This window comes from Mytilus californianus, unplaced genomic scaffold (assembly GCF_021869535.1).
Source record: "Mytilus californianus isolate M0D057914Y unplaced genomic scaffold, xbMytCali1.0.p SCAF_11, whole genome shotgun sequence".
Taxonomy (NCBI): domain Eukaryota; kingdom Metazoa; phylum Mollusca; class Bivalvia; order Mytilida; family Mytilidae; genus Mytilus; species Mytilus californianus.
In genome coordinates, this window is record NW_026262593.1 from 27,582,787 (window position 1) to 27,607,218 (window position 24,432).

The 24,432-nt window shown below is 32.0% G+C and overlaps 1 protein-coding gene across 2 annotated transcripts in view; it reads left to right on the forward strand.

Moving 5' to 3' along the window:
- Nucleotides 1–24,432, forward strand: part of LOC127719802 (sodium- and chloride-dependent glycine transporter 2-like) — a 99,691-nt gene that overhangs the window by 9,900 nt on the left and 65,359 nt on the right. Inside the window, exon 1 of one of the 2 annotated variants that reach the window (XM_052226091.1) lies at nucleotides 3,018–3,361. The exons of the other annotated variant lie outside the window; for it this stretch is intronic. The gene's annotated coding sequence lies outside the window, so the exon portion shown is untranslated. Of the gene's footprint in view, nucleotides 1–3,017; nucleotides 3,362–24,432 lie in introns of those variants that run through there. 2 annotated transcript variants of the gene reach the window in all.

Sequence of the window (24,432 nt, forward strand, 5' to 3'; positions counted from 1 at the left end):
AATTAATTAAATAAAGCTATTTTCTTGCTAGTTGTTGTCGTTAAGTTGCTGTCATGTAGATGTATACCCTACATTGTCTTGTATTCATCACCATACGGATCAAATAGGGTCTTCCTGTTACGCCTTCATTTTATAAGATAGTTATTCCTCGATTGCCAACAAATTAATTTGAATAGAATTAATGCACTTTTGGTAAATTGAATTATCAGGAATATAATTAAATAATTATATAAAGGTAGCAATATTTATACTTGAGTGTTCACTTGTTGTTTTCTTAAGATATATATGAAGTCAACCATGATATTACGATTTGTACTTTTAAGCATTAAATGAAACAATGATACGGAAATGTGGTATGGTTGCATGTTGTGAAAACACATAAATAAAAACAAAACTGCGTGGGTTGTTTTAAAGACATAATAAAAGTGTAGTTGATGGTATCAATATGTGCACTTTAAAGCTTTATACTAGCAATTTATTCTTAAATAAAATTAAATTGTAATGGATGCCTTAAATAAATTCACAAAATATCTACGAACTCTTATTCATTAAAAATATCTAATAAAATAAAAATCTCCTTCACACTTAAAAAAAAGATATAATATAGATTACTTCAAAGCTATAAAAGAACTTTTATCATGGTTGCTTTAATAAGACAAAAAACATTTAAAAAAATTATCTACCCAATAAATATCTGATAAATAAAGTCCACATTATTGCAACAAAACAAAATACACATAGGATTCTTCCTAAAAGTTCATAAATAGGTGGTAAGCTCTAAAGTAGTGCGCCAAATTCTATCACCGAAACCGTCTGGGCATGGCAAACTCCACCCTTATCACTGATACCGGCAAATTGACAGACTATGTAACCATGCCAGTATTTGTTGGAAGGTACCCAACATTTGACAATTCACTATAGGACAGACGAACCAAGGACAGTGGTATAGATATTAACTTTTTAGAAAACCGGCATTCCAAGTTGAATGATGCACATTCTTACACCATCCGTCTACTTGGGCTAATTCAGCGGCAAAATAAACTTTCCATCTGTCAACAAACTCAATATACTGCTAGCGGAAATAGAAAAAGACTGAAGATATCTATACTACTAAAGGAAGAGACCGATTTCATTGAGCCGCAACTCCCCTGAAACCATACAAAGTCGGAAATATTTGTGATATAACGTATAAATGTAGTTTTTTGTACTTCCTAAATTTGTCTTTGAAACAGTTTTTTCCACAGATTTCAACCGCCCTATTAATTCAAACTTTAAGTTTGATAGATACATGCATATACTTTTCCCTCGTGTGTTTGTTAGTGCATAAAAATAAAAATTATGTCATTGACTGTATTGGAATCGCAGTGCTGACAAATGCGATCCTCTGTGGGAATATTTTGCCACCTACCAATTTAGGTGGGGATTTTTAAATTTAAACATCTAAATCTACAGTAACGATCTACCTCATTCTTTAAGATGATGAAAATCTGTCCTTGACTTCAAATAAGAAGACTAAGGTTAACCGCAATGCATTTAAATTACTGTTCTGTTTTGACTACACTTAATTTGAATAAAACACCTACATATTTTTACCTGTAATTTGTCGGCAGATCAAACAAAGTATGCATTCAAGGAAGAAATCGGTTCAAAGTTATCATCTACGAATACGTTTCAGCATTCCTTTGTCGCTGACATAAGATTAACCAACATTACATATGTTATATTAAATTTTTTGTCTTTGTCAATTCATAATTTTACTATAAATAAAAGTTTTTATTATTACCATAGCAACAAGTTATTGAATAAAACATTTGAAATGAAAAGGTTCATTTAGTTGAAATGATTCGGTTTATTTTACATTTGTATTTCCAAATAAATTGTACGTCAAGTTTTGTATAGCTGTTTTACTTGATAACATCTAGAGATTTGGGTAATTATTATTTGGAAAGTTATATTTTGCATAGAGTTAAATCCCTTGATTTAGTTCATTTTTGAAATTATTAATTTAGTATCAAATGAGACTGCTATTTTATTGTGTAATATTTGTAAAGACTTCGATTACTGATTTCAACCAATAAACATCTTTATTTACTAGAACTTTCTCTCTGTTTTAAGCCATCAGACACAGCAGAAAAGTCAGGACGACATTTATTATAATGACACTTGCTGTGTTGATCATTTTAGAATATAGTGAGATCTCAAATTTTTAGGAAAAAATTGATAAGGCAAAACATCTGACGTAACAGTGATTTTATGTCTTTTGATGATAAACAGAAATTAGTGTTTTTATTCACACAGATGTTAATACAATTCCTGAGCACAGGCGCTTGGGTATGTGATACAGAATTTAAAATTTTTTAAAATTTTTGTTGATTAAAATATTCAATTTTCTATATTTATACTACATATCTATCACTACTGCGCATGTCTCACATAGTTTCGAGTGATTTTACCAACTTTGAGACAAACCCCCATTTTACTATCCACACTAAGAATTAAAATTCTGTATCATATACCCAAGCGCCTGTGTTCCTGAGGTGGCGTAAAGCAAACACTAATCAATCAGTCAATTAATATATAATTCAAAGCTGTGCCAAAGCCTGTTATCTAATTTTAAATAGACGTAATAGACGCATACAAATGTGATACTGTAAATAGTTTTCCTATAAATGTGTTTTATAATAGACGAATTTTCTATAATAATGTTTTTATGTTATGCTAGTTTCTTATAATTCTGTACAGAATGGCTAGATATATTCTATATCTATATTATACATTTAATGTACTGCTGTATTATATATATTTTTGAGAGATGAGACTTAAATGAAATATTAAATTGTATTGAACTGAATTGTATCTTGTGCAAGAAAAAACCCTTTCATTGTTTTCTTATTACTATCAATAGCATGCGCTACAGCCTTTCTCCGGTAAAGTATAAATACATTTTCCGCCTTGCTGCGTATTGAGTTCACGTGTGTGTAATTATTCTTCTATAAAATTATTAAAGAAATGAGCGGTTATTAATAACATTTCGACATTTCTTTTTGTTCATCGTAATCTTAACGGTTCAAATGAAATAGAAATGGAATTGTTAATAAGTTTTCTGTTTGATTACTTCAGATGTTATGATATTTCAGAATCATCTGCATAACTTATAAGTTTCAAGGTAGTTCATTATACCAACTCTCCTTAGAGTGACGATCAGCATCGAAATCGTGCACTTAAGTTTCACATCTGATAAAACATTTAAAAGATTCGTAAATTTCGATACTCAACACAAAAGATTACCTGAAAATTTGGAAATATTATTGTTTGTTTCGTGGAGTGATGGTCCACTGATGTTTGGTTCAATCACACAAAGGTAAGAGTATATAGAAACTACATAGACGATTTTAAAGGTATACAAGACTTTATATTGTGTTTTAGGTAAATTTTGAACTATTCATCATTTAAGTTGAACGACCGAGAGCGTAGTAGGCCCTGTAAGAGAGAGACTTACATACATATATAAGATTAGTCTCCGGTAAATAGTTTTCTCATTTGCTATCATACCACATCGTCCTAACTTTTTAGATAAAGTTAAGTCTTGTTGATTCTGGTATGTATCGATCGGATAAACGGGAAAACAATTATTTCCTCCATACTAGAGAGAGTATGCTAGGGTTTGAAAAATTTTCTTATAGCTAGTAAGCTGCTATGAACCCCTGATGAAAGTTGTTTTCCATTGTTTTGGACCGAAGATAACATTCCACTTTCCTAATAAGTAATTTATAATGTGTGTCCGCGCGGAAAATAATATTATTTTTATCTATTTTATTTAAACATGTCATAGTTAATTGTAGTTTTATACAGAGTAGGATTATAAATTTCCCACCCACTGGTAGTCAATTTTCTGTACTTACCTGTAGGTCCTCTTTCCGTATCAATCGTATGTGTTTTTCAGTCTTCATTTTTCTGAACACTAATGTTGTGATATCACAGCGCGAGATATTTCAATTATCAGCGCTCAATGTTCTATGTAAATTTCTTTATTAAAAAAACCCCAAATATTTGCCAATTTGTTTACTGTTCTTCCCTCATGATTATACCTAAAAAGTAAGACGAGAAATAAACAAGATGGCGGAAATGGATATTGCGGCTTTTCTACAGGCTGTGCATGTAAGAGCTACAGGAATAAGTATCAGAAATGTTTCTGAAATATTTGGTACTAAATTCTAAAACGTGTTATTGTACTAATTTTGAGGAATATTGTCCCTATTATCTCCATTTTACCATACTCCAATCACAGGGTGGTGCAATATGAGCTACTGCTAGTTATAATATTACTAAATGTTAAATGCAATGATTACCCTGTAATATCGATAACCAACAATGAAAGAAAATACCTAGTAGTAGAAGATAAAGGGGGAATATAATTAAATGTAATTGGATAACCGGATGCCTTCTTGTGATTGGATATTCAAGGTTTATCATATTTTACCATAACATTAGATCAAATTGCTGAAAAACCTGAATTAATATTAATTGTTTGAATAATATTTGGCCTTTTCATATAGGAAAATTTTTCCGAACCAGAAGGAAAAGAAATGTGTTGTTTCAATCAGATGCACATTCATTGCAGTTGTGGAAGTTGTATATGTATATTCACATGTTCTTGTATTAGTTTTTCACTCAATCATAATACATTTACCGTCACATTTCATAAACAATACAGATTAAAGGATTTGCATTGCTGTTTTATTACATCACTTCAAATGAAGACATGTGACTGTTATTGGTACTATGCCAACATGATTTTTTTTGTTTGTTTCTGATAGAGATGTAAATGTAATCGCTTTGTTTTATTGAGATCAGAAGTATTTTACCTTCAAATATATTACTGGATCCTGGGATGAATTATATTTATTAGCTATAACCCCATCTGGTTCCTGTTTTTACATAAAAAAAAGTCTGAGTTTGCAAGCTTACGGCTAAGAAATAAAAAAATTACTGTCTGATCCTCAGACAGTTATCCGTATCTCACACCCATCATTCGGTTTACCTAAAATCTCTAATCCGATGATCTTGTCTAGCGTATGGCTATACACATGGGCGATTGATCCGTTGACCGGGAAAAATGCTTTTGAAAAGAGACATTTTTTTATTAACACATACCTGATGACATGTATATCAATCAAAGTATTTATTAGCTACGAGTCTAACATGTCTAAGGCATCACTTAAATTTCAAAGAACCAGTTTTCGATAAAGCTAAAAACAGGAAATGCATTCTGAAATACCATTTATTGCCCTTGGATATTCTTAATACTGTTCTTACTTTTTTAATGCATTGAAATGGTACTCACTTGACCTGCTATTTTGCTAGACATCAAATTCATCATTAAAGAAAAGGCTGTAAAAAGCATCAATTATTTTCAAAATTGTCTAAACCAAGCTTATCGATTTCCGTTTTTAGTTATTACGTACTACTTGTAGTAACTTTGTCCGGGGTCTTTTTATATAAAACAAGTACTCGTTTTTGAAAAAAAATATATATATATATGGAAGTGTGAAGGAAAAATGATTTCAAAGATTTTCCATTCGAAAATTTAACGAAATGAGTTCTTTCAAAAATGTATGTTTTTGTTAAATGTATGACATATTAGATTGAAGGTGGGGTGGTTAGGCGCTCACAAACATATTTAAACCCACTACTGGTTAGGCGCTCACAAACATATTTAAACCCATTACATTTGTATACGCCTGTCCCACGTCTGGAGCCTGTTATTCGTTTTTGTTTAGTGCTGTAAACTATCATAAATGAGACCCAATTCTCGCTTTAGAATTTTTCACATGGTGTCATGTCAGATGAGCTAAATAAGAATTTGCTTCCGCAAATTTGCAGATTTAACATTGTTGTGCTGATATTTAGAGTAATTATATATATATATAGATATTATACCAGCGTAGATCATTCAGAGCTGTTTATTGGAAATGTATTTCCACGCTATCGTTGTTGTAACATCTGAACTGTCGTCACCTGTGAAATTTTAGAATTGTACCAATTCATATCACACATTACTTAATTTTTTTTTGAAGCATATCTTTGCAGTCTCTGTTGTAAATAGCTATATAACCGTAGTAATTTTTGAAATTTTACAATTGTACAAGCGTCTCTATGGTGTTCGGTTTTAACTGTTTTATTGTATAAATTTCAAGATTGTTATAGTTTAATCAGAATAGATTGATATTATTCATTTTACATCATAATCATACTCATGAAGGATATCTGTTATCCGAAATATTTATAGATACTTACATTTAATGTGTCCTTTTTTTTTTTTTGTTATTGGTGCTGTTTTGTACACTTTTTAGGCGTTTTTATATATATACTGCTAGTCAAATGCGTTTTGTTAAAATATACTTTTTTCACTTTTTTGGTCTCTTGGAAAATGTTGTTTGTGCTGTATTTAGACCCCTCTACCAAGAAATTTGTTTTGCATGCACACGTATAAAAATTGCGTTTTTTATCCAACGCAGGTTTGAACGTTGTTTTCTATTAAGACTTGTATGAACGTTGTTTTAAATTTAGACTTGTATATATATATTTATTATATACTTAGAGATCTAGTAGTAAATACAGATAAATTGTATGTGTAATACAGTCATTGACAAGCGTGCTGTATCAGCCTCCCGTGATGATATCGATATCAGCACGGTTGCAAAGGCTTTATCACACCTTTAATCTGTATGACGTCATGTCGTCGATTGCAGTCGCAAAGGCTTTATCAAACCCCTAATCTGTATGACGTCATGTCAAACCTATAATCTGTATGACGTCATTTCAAACCTCCTTATCTGTATGACGTCATGTCACTTAAAAAAACATCTACGTGAGGTATATGTATATAATAAAGTGTATATGATATGGCTTTTTCAATATCACACACCGTATCAACCCTCAACCAATATAATCCCTCGAGCAGAGCTCTTGGGATTATATTGGTGTCTCGGGTTTATACAGATGTGATATTGAAAAAGCCATATGATATTCTATATATATATATACAAGTCTAAATTGAAAACAACGTTCAAACCTATGATTGCGTTGGATTAAAAACGCAATATTTATACGTGTGCATGCAAAACAAATTTCTTGTTAGAGGGGTCTAAATACAGCACAAACAACATTTTCCAAAAGACCAAAAAAGTGAAAAAGTATATTTTAACAAAACACATTTGACTAACAGGTCGAACAACAAATGTTCTTAAACCCTGCTGACTGCCATTGGCGATTGCCAAATAAACGGATCACCTATGTAATAAATGGATCTTAATTATAAATTTAATACTAAACAGAAAACAATAAACTTACACCATATCCGGATTTCGACAATTAATGTCTCTTCAGTGATGTTAGGAATCGAAACGGTATTTGGAAAGCCATACAATTTACCTCAATTTAGGATAGACTCTTGAATTTTGAGGAGTCAAAATAGGATGAACGGATCATATAAACCCGAAGGCAAATATAACACAAGCCCAAACGAAAAAATATAAACAAGTCTAAATTGAAAACAACATTCAAACATATGATTGCGTTGGATAAAAACCGCAATTTTTATACGTGTTCATGCAAAACAAATTTCTTGGTAGAGCTAAATACAGCACAAACAACATTTTCCAAAAGACCAAACGAGTGAAAAAGTTTATTTTAACAAAACACATTTGACTAACAGGTCGAACAACAAATGTTCTTAAACTCTGCTGACTGCCATTGGCGATTGTCAAATAAACGGATCACCTATGTAATAAATGGATCTTAATTATAAATTTAATACTAAACAGAAAACAATAAACTTACACCATATCCGGATTTCGACAATTAATGTCTCTTCAGTGATGTTAGGAATCGAAACGGTATTTGGAAAGCCATACAATTTACCTCAATTTAGAATAGACTCTTGAATTTTGAGGAGTCAAAATAGGATGAACGGATCATATAAACCCGAAGGCAAATATAATACAAGCCCAAACGAAAAAATATAAACAAGTCTAAATTGAAAACAACATTCAAACATATGATTGCGTTGGATAAAAACCGCAATTTTTATACGTGTTCATGCAAAATAAATTTCTTGGTAGAGGGGTCTAAATACAGCACAAACAACATTTTCCAAAAGACCAAACGAGTGAAAAAGTATATTATATATATATACATGAAATAAAATATTCTCAATAATACAATGTTAAAATATTTACAGTATTAACTAAAATTAAAAATTCAGATATAACTCATTGTACCATACTCTTAACAATGTTGAAGAATACAATAAATCACTTCTGATCTGAGAATTGTATTAACTGATTTTCAGATAATTTCAAGCGATTTAACAAAACATTGACTTTTGCATAACTTCCTTGAAAGACATAACCATGATATTAACTTCATTTTCGACAAACATATTACTTGCACTACATCTATATTGATATCCCATTATTATTCTGAAAGCATTTATGATATTATACATTACACGCATTTTATTTAAAGAGGCAACCTTACATTTAGACCATAAAGATACATGATAGACATTCATACAATTAGACTGAAAAAGTTGAATCTTCACAACTGTGGAACATTTGTTAAATGTTTACCCTTGAATGTCATACGGTGACCTATAATACGTTGGATTCATCCTCGTCCTTTAGTCTCGTGGGGAGAATTGTCTCATTGGTAGCATCCCTCATCTCCATTTATATATTAAAAACAATACAAAAGTTTATAATGTATTTACAATAATAACAGTAGTCACACACTTGAAGCTGAGTAGTCTTGCAAAACTGTCGAAAATAATAAACATCTGATGTTAATTTGATTAGCGTTTTATATTTTCTCCTTAATTATGACTGGTTCAGTTATTCATACAATCTTGTAGTATTTAAGTACCATGTCATTTCTTCACATTTTATGAGAAAAATAGTAAACTTATGTGCTCAGAAGAATACTATCACATCTTAAAGTGTTTTGTGCTAAGTGTATGATCTCAATAATACACATAGTGTAGATAACACACATAGTGTAGATAATACACATAGTGTAGATAATACACATAGTTATGGCACGCCTGAACCACTTTTACAGATAATCCTAGATTATCTCAGATAAACTAGGATTATCTCAGATAAACTAGCATTATCTCACTATTTTACATTAAGCTCAGATAAACCGGGATTATCTCGATTTTTTTTCAGATAATCCCGGTTTATCTCAGAATTTTAAGATAAACCGGGATTTTCTCAGCTTAATGCATATTTGAGATAATTCATTATATTCCTCACAAAATTAGATAAATAATTAACTGGAGAAAATCCGGGATTATCTGAGAATTTTGAGAAAATCGATTAACTGAAAAAAGTAGCCAATAGAAAGCCACGACACATTGGAGGAAAATTTCATGGTCATAAGGGATAAGATATAGATACAATGGTGCATCTATACAGATAGAGAAGAATGAAAGATTACGCTCTTACGGGAAACGTTTTAGAAGTTTTAAATTTCCAAATTTGATAAAAATAACAATTGATTTATTCAGGATGTACATGTATGACAAGTGTATCGATAATAATGAAGATCAGAGGGATCTAGAATTTAGAAGTTTGTCTTGAGAGGTTTTTTTTAAGAGAATTTGAATGTTATATCCGTATTTGTCTTTATGAAGATAGTGAAATATGTTACATAAATCTGGTATCCGCATAATTAACTAGGACAAATAACTAAAATGTTGAAATAAGTTAAGCAAAGTTGAAATACACCATTTCGAAGTTCTAATGAGTTTTCTTTTAGAAAGTTATAATCTTTAAAAAAAAAAATATCACCCGCCGTTTTTCTTTCCTTAATTTTCCCTATTAAAAGAGTAAAATATGGTGCAGGAATTTATCATCCATTTATTGCAAAGTGTTACATTTTAGTACTTACTTGGTAAGTTGTATAAAGTGTTTGTTGTCAATTAGATAATCTAATCATGATAATGACAAATGCCCAATACCTGAAATATTTATTACCTTACAACTCTATTATATTGTTAATCAGTTTGTTTTTTAACGACACGTGGCCAATGCATAATTAACCTTTAAACAAACGCTGTTAAAACGGGGTTTTGATCCCTGAAGGACGCCACACTTTGCAATGAATTAGATCTATATTTGTTAACGTTTTCAAATTAAATAAACTGAATGGATTTCTTAAAATTCTCAAATGGCTTTAATATTATTACAAACAAAACGAAACGTTTATTTAACATTTTTTGCAACTTTTATCTTTATTTTTGTTCTAAAAAAACCTTTCTTGCTTGGTTAACTAGTATGTGTTGATTACCTTCACTAATTACTAAAGATCAGACGACCTAATTAAGTATTTGTATAGACCTAATCAACATGATAATTGGTATCGAATATGATCATCGGTCATGCATGACATATTCCAAATAACGACGCGTGTTAATAAACACTTCAATAACTTCTGAAATATTCAATTAATTTTATTCAAACAAAAATATTAAGATAAAAAAATAAATAATTTATCGGACGCATACCCTCAACGCCCACTAAAATATCTATTACATGTCCTGAGTGCACTCAGGAGGCCCTGAGCGGTTTTAAAACGTACCGCAAAATTATTACTTAAAATAATTTTTGTTGACTGTTAAATGAAATACATTTCAATTCATGGAGTGTCAGTGAGTTATAATATATTTTACAAATGAGGGCCCCACTTTGGTAGTCCCACTTGAACACATTGAGCGATCGTATATATGCAATCAGGAACAGATGTATCCACGAAATTATATTAACATTTTATGAACTTGCCTGCTTAAATAAATCATGTTTTAGTTATAACATACACTTTTAATGTACTATTATTTATAAATCAATGTTTAAAATTCACATATATGTGCTTAGATTAAAACTTCATGTAATATTTTAATACTTTATTCTTGTAAAATTTTTCATTAATAAATACTGTTTAAACTAAGATTAACATTTCATGTGTCATACGGTCATTCCAAGTGTCATTCGGTCATTCGTGTTACGTATCTCCAGTACTTCTCTATGGATAAGAGCTAAAACTACCAAAAACAAGTTCACCAGAATTAATCGAAAACTTCCAGAAAAAGCTACTAATAAGCTTATACTCTCATTACCATTTTATGTAGCAGATGTTACTATCAACATCCTAAACGGAATACTACCAGTAGAAGCCCAACTACATATCCGAGTACTTGGACTATTGAACAACATCTGTAATCAGCCCGAAAAAAGAATAGATAAATTGCTAGCTGACGACAACTTAAACTGAAAAATAGCCAAAGTTCTAGTTGCGTGTCGCTATAAAACATATGCCCAAGAAGTACGATCTACAAAATGGTACATGGACAACACCGTCAAAAAAATATTATGGACCTCCAACATCAAGAAAACAGTACAGAGCTACTAGTCTAAGAGTAACTTCAGTAAACAGCAACACTGTATTCTAGCTTCAAAGGCCGTACGGTGACGTATAGTTGTTAGTTTAAACATATTTTATTGTTCCAAAATGACAAATGGATTAGACACAAGTTTTTCAACTTAGTAACGTCTTCTCCTATTGTTGTCAATTTCTGTGTCATATGGTCTCTTGTGGAGAGTTGTCTCATTGGCAATCATACCACATCTTCTTTGTAATTTCCAAAACGACGAGTGTAAAAAAAAAAGCAAATATGCAAACATACAGCCTGATTTAAATTTACAACAAAAACAAAATGAAATACAGGAACAAAGACTCAATGACACAATATGTCATGACGGAGGAAGGCACATGCATATTTGGAAGGGGCTAAAAAAGGTCTAGTGCCAAACCATACCTTAAACTGAAACTGTACACATGGGATAAGACCGAAGTCAGAACTTAAAGTAAAAATTTGTTGAAAAAGGTCCAGGGTACCGTTTCACAAAGCCTTCGTAAGTCTACGTGTCAACGTACTTTCATCGTAAATAAATCGTAGGTTTTACAGCCGTTTCAGAAAGCCGTCGTAAGTTAAGATGAGCGTAAATAATACGTAAATCCTGGCGTAACTTACTACAGCTATACCCAGTCGTATCTCGATCATAGTTTGTCCGCGAATATGAATTAAACCATATCTAAGATGGCTTTATTCTCGATCAAGATGCCGCAAATGTTAGAAGACGAAGAAGAATCTTCAATATTAGAACCACACTTTCTTCGTTTGATCATTTTGAAAATGAAATGGATATTATATCCAGATACAGACTGGATAGACACAGTATCAATTAAATAACATTGGCAATAGAACCAGATATAAAACATGATACAAATAGGTCCCATGCACTTACTCCTGAAACGCAGGTTTTGTTAGCTTTGCGCTACTCACTGGTTCTCCGGTAAAGCGCCCATTTTATTTTGTCCCACCGTAACAAAGCAAAACTAACGACTTCGAGTTATATACCCGTAGCTTGTTATACTTATATCTGAGATTTTTATATTTCTTTATTATCTACATATTGCACAACGATAGTGATCGTACCGGCCGTCATAATGTTTTCTTCGTAAACCTGTAATTCCCGTTAACGGATAGAAGACCAAGCAAGAATAAATATTTAGCACAACATAGAGTGTCATATGAGTTATATTTGATTATAAGGTTACCATAAATAATTTTGTTTATGAGGTTACCATAAATAATTTTGTTAAATCGTCATTTATTCCAAATCATATCAATCTTGAAAACTAAACAAAGTTGAATACTGCAGAAATTTGTTTGGGGAGGGTTGAGATCTCATAAACATGTTTAACCCCGCCGCATTTTTGCGCCTGTCCCAAGTCAGGAGCCTCTAGCCTTTGTTAGTCTTGTATTATTTTTAATTTTAGTTTCTTGTGTACAATTTGGAGTTTAGTATGGCGTTCATTATCACTGAACTAGTATATATATTTGTTTAGGGGCCAGCTGAAGGACGCCTCCGGGTGCGGGAATTTCTCGCTGCATTGAAGACCTGTTGGTGGCCTTCTGCTGTTGTCTGTTCTGTGGTCGGGTTGTTGTCTCTTTGACACATTCCCCATTTCCATTCTCAATTTTAAGCATGTAATCTCCGTGGAATGGTATATCCTAAACAAACACCTTTTTTGAAAATAAATTCTACATCCAACAGATCGACATCGGTGTCAACATTCAATTTTAATACAGATATTCAGATTCGCGTATTATATTTTATAAATGGGGGTGTGGGCTATGAATGACGAAATCATCGAAATATAATCTCCGTTCACGTTTTTGTGAAGAGTGCTTTCTTTCACGTCCGCACTTCTATCGAGTATGGCATGCCAAATAAACATTTTAGATAATAATTACGGATGGCGAATATATAAATTACAGATCACGACATAAGAAGACACCATGTGACAATTTTAATTAGTCAATTGTTTTAGTGTAACAGAGTTGCTTTTTTCTTAGATCTACAAAAAACACAAAAAAAAAAAAACGCACTGGATGTTTTTATATCAATATTAATTCAAGTAAATAATTTTAACCCGTTTTCAATATTAAAGATCTGAAACTTTTATTATTAATATAAATTTGATACAGAATTTAATACGATTAAACAATTATGCAAGTAGTCATAAAAAATGCTCTGCCTAATGAGTTTAATAAATCATATTGCACAGGGAGAGAAGCTTTTAAATACTTTCTTTCATTAAAAATGAAATTACGACGTCGGCTGAGAGGGCATGGTATATATTGTCCGTTACATTTATTAACAACACCTTGTACAAATATTCTTTTCGAAAATAAAAACAGTTAAATAGAACAAACAAAACTATCCGTCACAATGATATATGAGGGTCTGGATTAGGGGGGGGGGAGGGGGGTGGGTGTGCTTTACATTTCTGTATTCTGTAATACTTTTGGCCATTTTTCTCTATTCAGTAAGAAATATGCTTATTCTGTAAATTCTTGTGTTCAGACCGTGCATATGAAAATTTCCTGTTGTATCATGATTTTGACATGATAAGATCTTTTTGTCTGTATCAACGACATATAAATATTTGAATCTACATTTTAAATTGATACAAAAAATCAAAATTCTCTGATCTATAGATTTTCATAAATGGAGTCTAAAATTTATCCATAATAAATGCACTGTATCAAATGCATATATGAGAACAACTACTTATAAACTGCTACGCGTCGCATACTATGTATAGAGACATGCATCATAAATCTAAGTTAAAAGACAAATTGAAAAAAAAGGAATTTTAAAAGCTTTCTTTGACAAATTTTATACTATTAACTTCATTTTAACAAGTTTAAATTACATTTTCTAAAATAGAGCCAAGAACTGTTTGTAATGTTGTAAATTTAATTCGTTTGAAATTTTTATTCAAATACGCTGTTGAAGATTACTAAGCGCCAATAGAATACAATAATTTTGTATTTTATAAATTAGTGTCTTCGATAATGAAAAATTCTTCATCGAACAGTCTCATTATCATGTCGGTATTCGAAATGACTCCTTTCATTGTTATTACAAAAAATAGTTCATAATAACATGACAGAGTTTTTTTTGCTTCAGAATGTTCTAGATAAATATACAAAAAGCAAAGTTTAGACAATGTACCCTCATAAGCCTGGAAGTGGCTAGTCACATATAGTTAACAGCGTTTTTCTCACAATGATGTTCTACCTCCATAAGCCTGGAAATGTCGTGGCGGGTCACATATAATCAATCCTTCTGACTTCATAAATTTTGTTAGAGAGTCGGCTGAATTAAGACGTTATATGATGAAAATTAATTAATTTCCTTCCGTGAAAATGCATCGCATGTACAATAGAAATGAATCGCCCCTACAGTGAAAATTAAAGTCTAGTATCATTATTCGACAGTAAACATGAATCGCATAATGAAAACAGCATAGTGGAATTTAATTCAATATCAACAAGCTGAATAACAAAACCTGTTTTAAGTTATACAACATTAATAATTATGTTAAAAGGTACATTTTTCTGCAAATGAAACTTAACTGCTGCTTTTAAATCTCTTGCGCGCTCTGTTCGTGAACTATTCTTAATATTTATCTATTTGTGTATCAATTTTACACCTGGATGGCTGTAGGCGCGATGAAAACCCGTCCGCATCTCATACCTATATCATGAATTTATAAAAACAGTACACATTATATCTTATTTCTTATTCTATTCAAAAATCATGAATTTGTCGTCTGTTTATTTATCATTCTACATTAGAAATTCATAACGGATACAGTGAAAATGGTATTTCAGGATTCGCACATTATATACACTGGTTTTGTTTATTTTTATTGGACTTTCATTTAATTCTTTTCAACGACAACGCATGCAACTTCTTATTTCTTGTTTGAAAATTCTTCACTTGCTCATAAATCTGAATGAAATATTTGCCACTGTACGTTCAGAAAACAGCAATCAATCAATCATATCTCCTCTAAAATTGCAGTACTATAATAACTTTAGACATTATCAAATAATTGTTAAAAAATTCGTTTAATTCTTTGATCAGATATAAACACGTCTCGTCACTCTCCTATATATCATTTCAAATTTCCGATACAAAGAAAAAAAGTATTATTGAATATCAAAGGAAGTAACCCATCAAAGATACAAGGCTTGTGTTTCGTCTACAAATGAAAAACATACGAACACACCCACTCACCTGATTCGCTCGTCCTCACAAATATAAAAAAATCAAAATAAAGAAACAATTATATACAAAATAAAGGATAAGGTCAGCCCGGATGCCGCACAAATGTCAAGGCAACGAACGAGAAACCGGAAAGGACATACTTGGATTCCAAACCGATACCGCTAAATGCCCAGCTGTATTCCTGGTAGAGGAAAGCCGAAAATCCTACAATAAAGCATCTCGGAAAGAAACTACCGATCCATTAGGGGAACAACAGCTAAAAACCTCAGACATCAAATAGATTGGTCTGATAGTTTCCCACATGGAAACTTCTTATGGATTCCATCTGACCACATGTCTCAAACAAACCTGAAAATATCTGCAGAAACTTTCCTCAACAAAAAAATATAATCCAAAACATAAAATATAAGATGTAAGGATAACAATATGTATCCATGAAACCAATTTGGCAAAACAATTTCAATGATGTTGAAGGATTCTCTCTGCAAACATTTTCACGTCCGCTCTCATCGGCATGCTCGACTCATCGATCTGTGAAAGAAGAGTGTGCCATATTCCGATGTAAATAAACTACGATTCACACCTCCTGTTTACAGCTAGAGTTCCGTTTTACGATACACTTACGATGATACACAGTGCGTAACTTGCGATCAACTTAGTAGTCCTTTACGATGCTTTTGTGAAACACACGTAACGGGAACGTAGAACCACACGTAAACGGATCGTAAAATGATACGGTGATCGTAAGTTAAGAAGGCTTTGTTAAACGGTGGCCAGATCAACACAATACAGACAAAAAAAAAAGTATACCAATAAATAGGACACAAAAGAACGATCTGATAGAACTAGCATTTTATAACCTAGTTCAACATGTTCAAAGTCAGTAAACTTTGATAGATCATACAGAGTGGTGATATATATGCAGAGTGGTGGTAGATGTACAGAATGGTGATATATAAACGAAGTGGTGATAGATATACAGAACGGTGATAGATATACAGAGTGGTGGTAGATATACAGAGTGGTGATAGATATAAAAAATGGTGATTAATATATAAATTAGTGATAGATATGCAGAGTGGTGGTAGATATACAGAGTGTTGAAAGATATACAGAGTGGTGATATATATACAGAGTAGTGATAGATATACAGAGTGGTGATATATATGCAGAGTAGTGGTAGATATATAGAGTGGTGTGGATATACAGAGTGGTGATAGATATACAGAGTGGTGGTAGATATACAGAGTGGTAGTAGATAAACAAAGTTGTGATAGATATATAAAGTTGTGATAGATATGCAGAGTGGTGGTAGATATACAGAGTGGTGGAAGATATACAGAGGGGTGATAGATATACAGAGTAGTGATAGATATACAGAGTGGTGATAGATATACAGAGTGGAGATATATAACGTGGTGAGAGATATGCAGACTGGTTGTAGATATACAGAGTGGTGGTAGAAATAAAGAGGGATGGTAGATATACAGAGTGGTGATAGATATACAAAGTGGTGGTAGATATACAGAGTGGTGATAGATATACAGTGTGGTGATAGATATACAAAGTGGTGATAGATATACAGAATGGTGATATATAAACGAAGTGGTGATAGATATACAGAATGGTGATATATATACAGAGTGGTAGTAGATATACAGAGTGTTGATAGATATACAGAGTGGTGGTAGATATACAGAGTAGTGATAAATATACAAAGTGGTGATAGATATACAAAGTGAAGATAGATATGCAGAGTGGTGATAGATATACAGAGTGGTAATAGATATACAGAGTGGTGATAGATATACAAAGTGGTGATAGATATACAAAGTGGTGATAGATATACAGAATGTTGGTAGATATACAGGTTGGAGACAGATATACAGAGTGGTGGTAGATATACAAAGTGAGGATATATATACAAAGTGGTGATAGATATACAGAGTGGTGGTAGATTAACATAGTGGCGATATATATACAGAGTATTGATAGATATACAAACGAGAGATAGATATTGTGGAAATAGATATACAGAGTGGTGGTAGATATACAGAGTGATGGAAGATATATACAGATTGGTGATAGATATGCAGAGTGGTGATAGATATACAGAGTGGTGATAGATATACAGAGTAGTGATATATATACTGAGTGGTGATAGATATACAGAGTAGATATAGTTATAGTAGGAACTTGCTGAATGTCTTATAGTAATGGCAAATACATGTTGAATGTCCTATATCTAAAGCAGGTACTTGTTGAATATCCTATTTGTATAGTAGGTACTTGTTGAATGTTCTATATAGTAGTATATAACAGGTACGTGTTGAATTCCTATTGTTATACTAGGAACTTGTTGAATGTCCTATAGTTATAGCAGTTCCTTGGTGAATGTCCCAAAGCTATAGCAGGTACTTGTTGAATGTCCTATAGTCATAGATGGTACTCGATGAATGAGTGGAGATAGATATGTGTGTAATGCAGAGTGGTGGTAGATATACAGAGTGGTGATAGATATACAGATTGGTGATAGATATACAGAGTGGTGATAAAAATACAAAGTGGTGATAGATATATATATAAAGTGGTGATAGATATGAAGAGTGGTGGTAGATATACAGAGTGGTGATAGATATACAAAATGGTAATAGATATATAAAGTTGTGATAGATATGCAGAGTGGTGGTAGATATACAAAGTGGTGATAGATATACAGAGTAGAGATAGATATGCAGAGTGGTGGTAGATATGCAGAGTGGAGATAGATATACAGAGTGGTGTTATATATACAGGGTGGGGATATATATACAGAATGGTGATAGATATACAGAGTGATGATATATATACAGGGTAGTGGTAGATATACAGGATGGGGATAGATATACAGAGTTGTGATATATATACACAGTGGTGACAGATATACAGAGTGGAGATAGATATACAGAGTGGGGTAGATATACAGAGTGGTGGTATATATACAGAGTGGTGATAGATATACAAAATGGTGATAGATATATAAATTGGTGATAGATATGCAGAGTGGTGGTAGATATACAGAGTGTTGAAAGATATACAGAGTGGTGATATATATACAGAGTAGTGATAGATATACAGAGTGGTGATAGATATGCAGAGTAGTGGTAGATATACAGAGTGGTGATAGATATACAGAGTGGTGGTAGATATACAGAGTGGTGGTAAATATACAGAAGGGTGATAGATATACAGAGTAGTGATAGATATACAGAGTGGTGATAGATATACAGAGTGGAGATATATAACGTGGTGAGAGATATGCAGAGGGGTGGTAGATATACAGAGTAGTGGTAGATATAAAGAGGGATGGTAGATATACAGAGTGGTGATAGATATACAAAATGGTGATAGATATACAGAGTGGAGATAGATATGCAGAGTGGTGGTAGATATACAAAGTGGTGATAGATATATAGAGTGGTGATAGATATACAAAGTGGTGATAGATATACAGAACGGTGATATATAAACGAAGTGGTGATAGATATACAGAATGGTGATAGATATACAGAGTGGTAGTAGATATACAGAGTGTTGATAGATATACAGAGTGGTGGTAGATATACAGAGTGGTGATAGATATACAAAGTGGTGATAGATATACAGAGTGAAGATAGATGTGCAGAGTGGTGATAGATATACAGAGTGGTGATAGATATACAGATTGGTGATAGATATACAAAGTGGTGATAGATATACAGAGTGGTGATAGATATACAATAATTTGGTAGATATACAGGTTTGGGACAGATATACAGAGTGGTGGTATACATATACAAAGTGAGGATAGATATACAAAGTGGTGATAGGTATACAGAGTGGTGATAGATATACAGAGTGGTGGTAGATTAACAGAGTTGCGATATATATACAGAGTATTGATAGATGTACAAACGAGAGATAGATATAGTGGAAATAGATATACAGAGTGGTGATAGATATACAGAGTAGTGATAGATATACAGAGTAGTAATAGTAATAGTAGAAACTTGTTGAATGTCTTATAGTGATGGCAAATACATGTTGAATGTCCTATATCTAAAGCAGGTACTTGTTGAATATCCTATTGGTATAGTAGGTACTTGTTGAATGTTCTATATAGTAGTATATAACAGGTACGTGTTGAATTCCTATTGTTATACTAGGAACTTGTTGAATGTCCTATACTTATAGCAGTTCCTTGGTGAATGTCCCAAAGCTATAGCAGGTACTTGTTGAATGTCCTATAGTCATAGATGGTACTCGATGAATGTCCTATTGATTTCCCGTGTGGGTTATGGTTACCAGAAGTAGAGATATGCATGGTATCTAAAATTACCCTTAGAACTAGACCAGTAAACGTTTTGAAGCATTAAGGTAGAAGGTGTCTGGTTTGTCACAACGACCACTATTACTATTACCGGCTGTCGGCCATGATAATAGAGGTAGAGATAGAGTTAGGCATTGACCTCTAAAATGGACCAAATCATTTATACATTTTAAATTATAAACCAAATTCATGAAAGAATCCCACACAGTGATTTTTTTCTGAGACTTATTTTTCGACATTCCAATACACTATGACAGCATGTTTTTTTTGGTCTCGTAAACACCACAAAGGACATACTTTGAGCACAATGTAGCAGAAAGGGCCTACTTTGAACACAATGTAGCAGAAAGGACCACAAAGGAGTTTATAAGAGCACAAAGGACCTTATAATCACTGTTTTGTAAGGAAATAGTATTTTTTTTAAATCTGTATTTCAGAAATGTCAATATATGCTTTGTTTTATCAAATTTCATTTTGGACAAAAACAAAGAATCTACAGAAATGTTCTTACTTTGTGAATCTTAATTTGCTTTGAGGAACAAAAAGTGCACATGGTGCAATAAAAAAAAAGGTGCAATAAAAAAAGGACTGCACAGCTGTCTTTTGGGTATATGTTTCGTTGGGCTGTTTGATGAAACAGATAATATACCTGTCTAGATAACCTCGATATGTAATTGTAATAAAAGTTTATCATCATTCCGTGAAATATATGGCCGTGAAGAATATATTTATGAAAAACTCTCTGAACTTTATACCTTCTAATAAAAAATTTGACAAAATGGTTTCTATTTCTCCCTTTTTTACATCAACAAACGATGAACGATGTCTTTGGTCGTCGCTTGTGTAAATGTTTATTAAATAAATATTATTGTATTTGATAAAGTTTATATGTTTTTAAAGACTATATTTTTTAACACCGAAATTTTGAAAATGTCATGTTTTAAATACTATCATTCAATACACTAAATATAGTTGACCTATTGCTGATAAATTCTAAAAAACAGACTTATTGCATATAGTATTAGTAAAATTAAAAACGAAAACATTATTTTGTGCATTCGTCGACTTTGAAAAAGCGTTTGACACGATTTGGCGAGACGCAATGCTTTTGAATAATATGAATGGATGTATGTATAATGTTATTGTAAATATGTATCAAGGTACTAAGTCATGTATGTATTTCATATAACAATTCCGTGTCTGATTTTTTCCCATGTAATAACGGGGTTAGACAAGGCGAAAATTTATCGCCTTTTCTTTTTTCTCTATTTTTGAATGATCTTGATTCATTTTTCCAAACCTGTAATATAGAGGGCCTAAAATCAGTCTCAACAGAGCTTGAAGAAAAACTTGACATATTTTTAAAACTTTTTATTATTCTGTATGCTGATGATACTGTGTTGATGGTCGAATCCGCAACTGAACTCCAAAAACTATTAGATTGTTTTCTAGATTACTAATACACAGATGTATGGAGGCTAAAAGTAAATGTTGATAAAACAAAAGTCGTGGTTTTTTCAAGGAGACGACCATCATGTAATTTTCAATGTTTCTTTAATGAAAAAAAAAACTGGATATCGTTGATGAATTTAACTATTTGGGCATAATTCTAACAAGAACAGGTAATTTTAATAAAACGAAGCAATCAATGTAGAAAAGGCTACTAAGGCTTTTTACGAAGTGTTAAGACTAGGTCGTCTACATAATCGTTCTATATGTAGTCAGTTGGACTTATTTGATAAAATGGTGAAATCAATATTACTGTACGGTTGTGATTTATGGGGTATTGGAAATAATGAGATAATTAAAAAGGTACAACTAAAATTTTGTAAATTATTATTAGGTCTGAAAACATCAACACCCTCTTACATGATTTATGGGGAGCTTGGAAGATATCCTATAGACTTGGACATAAAAACTAGATTGATCTCATTTTGGGGGGAATTAAATTCTGGTAAAGAGACAAAACTATCATATACCCTATATGAATTGTGTTATCACATGTCTATTAATGACAATGTGCATTTTTCATGGTTAAACAGAGTAAAGACTATTTTAAATGAATGTGGTATCCCCAATGTGTGGGAAACGCAATCTTTTATGAATTGTAAATGGTTAGTTTCATTCATCAAGGTCAGACTTAAAGATCAGTTTGTACAAGTCTGGCATTCTTTGCTTGAAAACTCACCAAAAGCACTTAATTATAAACTTTTTAAAGATTTTTTTGGAAAAGAAGATTATTTTGAAATTCTTGGGAACAAACTGTCTATTGATTTTTGTAGATTTAGGACCACAAATCACAAGCTCCCTATTGAACAGGGTAGATGGAATAATATAGTTAGAAGTAATAGATTGTGTCTTCTATGTAATAAAAATAACATTGGTGATGAATTTCATTACATATTAGAATGCAAATACTTTGAAGAAAACAGGAAACATTGTATGTCACATTATTATTTTAAAAATGCAAATACTGTTAAATACAAGCAGATTATGTCTTCAAAACACAAATCAGAACTGATTTAAACTTTGTAAATTTATAAAGATTATCAACACAGGTATATGTGCTCCTGGCTAAAATGTACTTCATATATTGTCTGAGCAATAGTTCTGTTTGTTCTGTCTTATTGTAAATATTGTACATAAATGTCTTCTCTATACCTATGTACATGTATATAGTTTATTGAGAATAAAGAAAAAGTATGAGAAAAAAAGACCAAAACTCAGAAACTTAATTTTGACAACTGAACCATGAAAATGAGGCCAAGGTTAGATGACACCTGCAAGCTAGACATGTACACCTTACAATCATTCCATACACCAAATATAGTAGACATCTTGCATACAGTATAAGAAAAACAGACCAAAACACAAAAACTTATCTATAACCACTGAACTATGAAAATGAGGTCAAGGTCACATGACACATACCAGTTGGACATGTACACCTTACAGTCCTTCCATATACCGAATATACTTGACCTATTGCTTATAGTATCTGAGATATAGACTTGACCACCAAAACTTAACCTTGTTCACTGATCCATGAAATGAGGTCGAGGTCAAGTGAAAACTGTCTGACGGACATGAGGACCTTGCAAGGTACGCAAATACAAAACATAGTTATCATGTTACTCATAATAAGAGAGAAATTATCATTACAAAAAATCTTAACTTTTTTTTCAAGTAGTCACTGAACCATGAAAATGAGGTAAAGGACAATGGACATGTGACAGACGGAAACTTCGTAACATGAGGCATCTATATACAAAGTTTGAAGCATCCAAGTCTTCCACCTTCTAAAATATAAAGCTTTTAAGAAGTTAGCTAACGGCCCCCTATGTCGAGCTTTCTGCGACAAAAGTCGCAGGCTCGACAAAAATCCAACTGGTTGTCTAAAAAGATAAGTCCTTCCTTAAATATATGCTAGTTTTCGAGTCAAAAGATATTATTAGAATAAAATATTTGAGAAAAAGATTGAACAGAAACCATAAGAATATAAATCTTTCAAAATTTCTTTTTCGTGCCTGAATTAAAATATTGTTTTGAACAGTCTTAAACAAACTTTTATTACTTTTTTCCTGTTATGTGAACATTTATTGGGGGCAGTTGTTATATATTAGCACTATAACAGGTAAAGCTTTGACAATCTTGTCACCTGTAATTACATTTACCTGTAAGAATAAAACGTTTTGGTTCAAGATTTAGAAACAGAACGAAGAGGTTTTCTCCTGTTTCTTAGCCACGGTTGTCATTCGGTTTATCGAGAGAAATGATAGTGAAAGAATATTTTACGGTGGTCAAGTATTGCGAGACGATCGTGGAATCTCTGGTACCGGATCGTGAATGTAATTAAATGTAAATTCTACTTCAGAATGTGTGAAAAAATCGCTGAATTTTCAAAATGCGGAACAAATCCGAACAAAAAAATATGTCTGTCAAAATGATTCAACTTCCTCAACATTACTGTGCAATAAGATAAAGAAAATATGCAGTACTTAATGAAAAAACACAAAAGGCACAATGCATGTCTATGGGATTAATTAAAAAAACACGTTTTTTGTACCTATAATGGTCATATTTCAATATCTCATGATATATTTGAAATTTAATCTTTGTTGTGTCCGAAAGTACAGTAAAATAAAAGTATGCTCTTCCCTTAAAATCATTCATTTGTTTATGAAAACCTTGAATTTTGTTGATTTTTCATCAAACTTGATCGTGATAGATCAGGCAACGCATTATTTTGATCGTGAAAGATAATGCGTGACCAGACTTAATAATCAGAAATCAATATTTCTTTTACCATTTGATATACCTGCAACTGGTTGAAGCCAGTAACTTTTTTGATAAGAACGAACATGAAAGCTATCA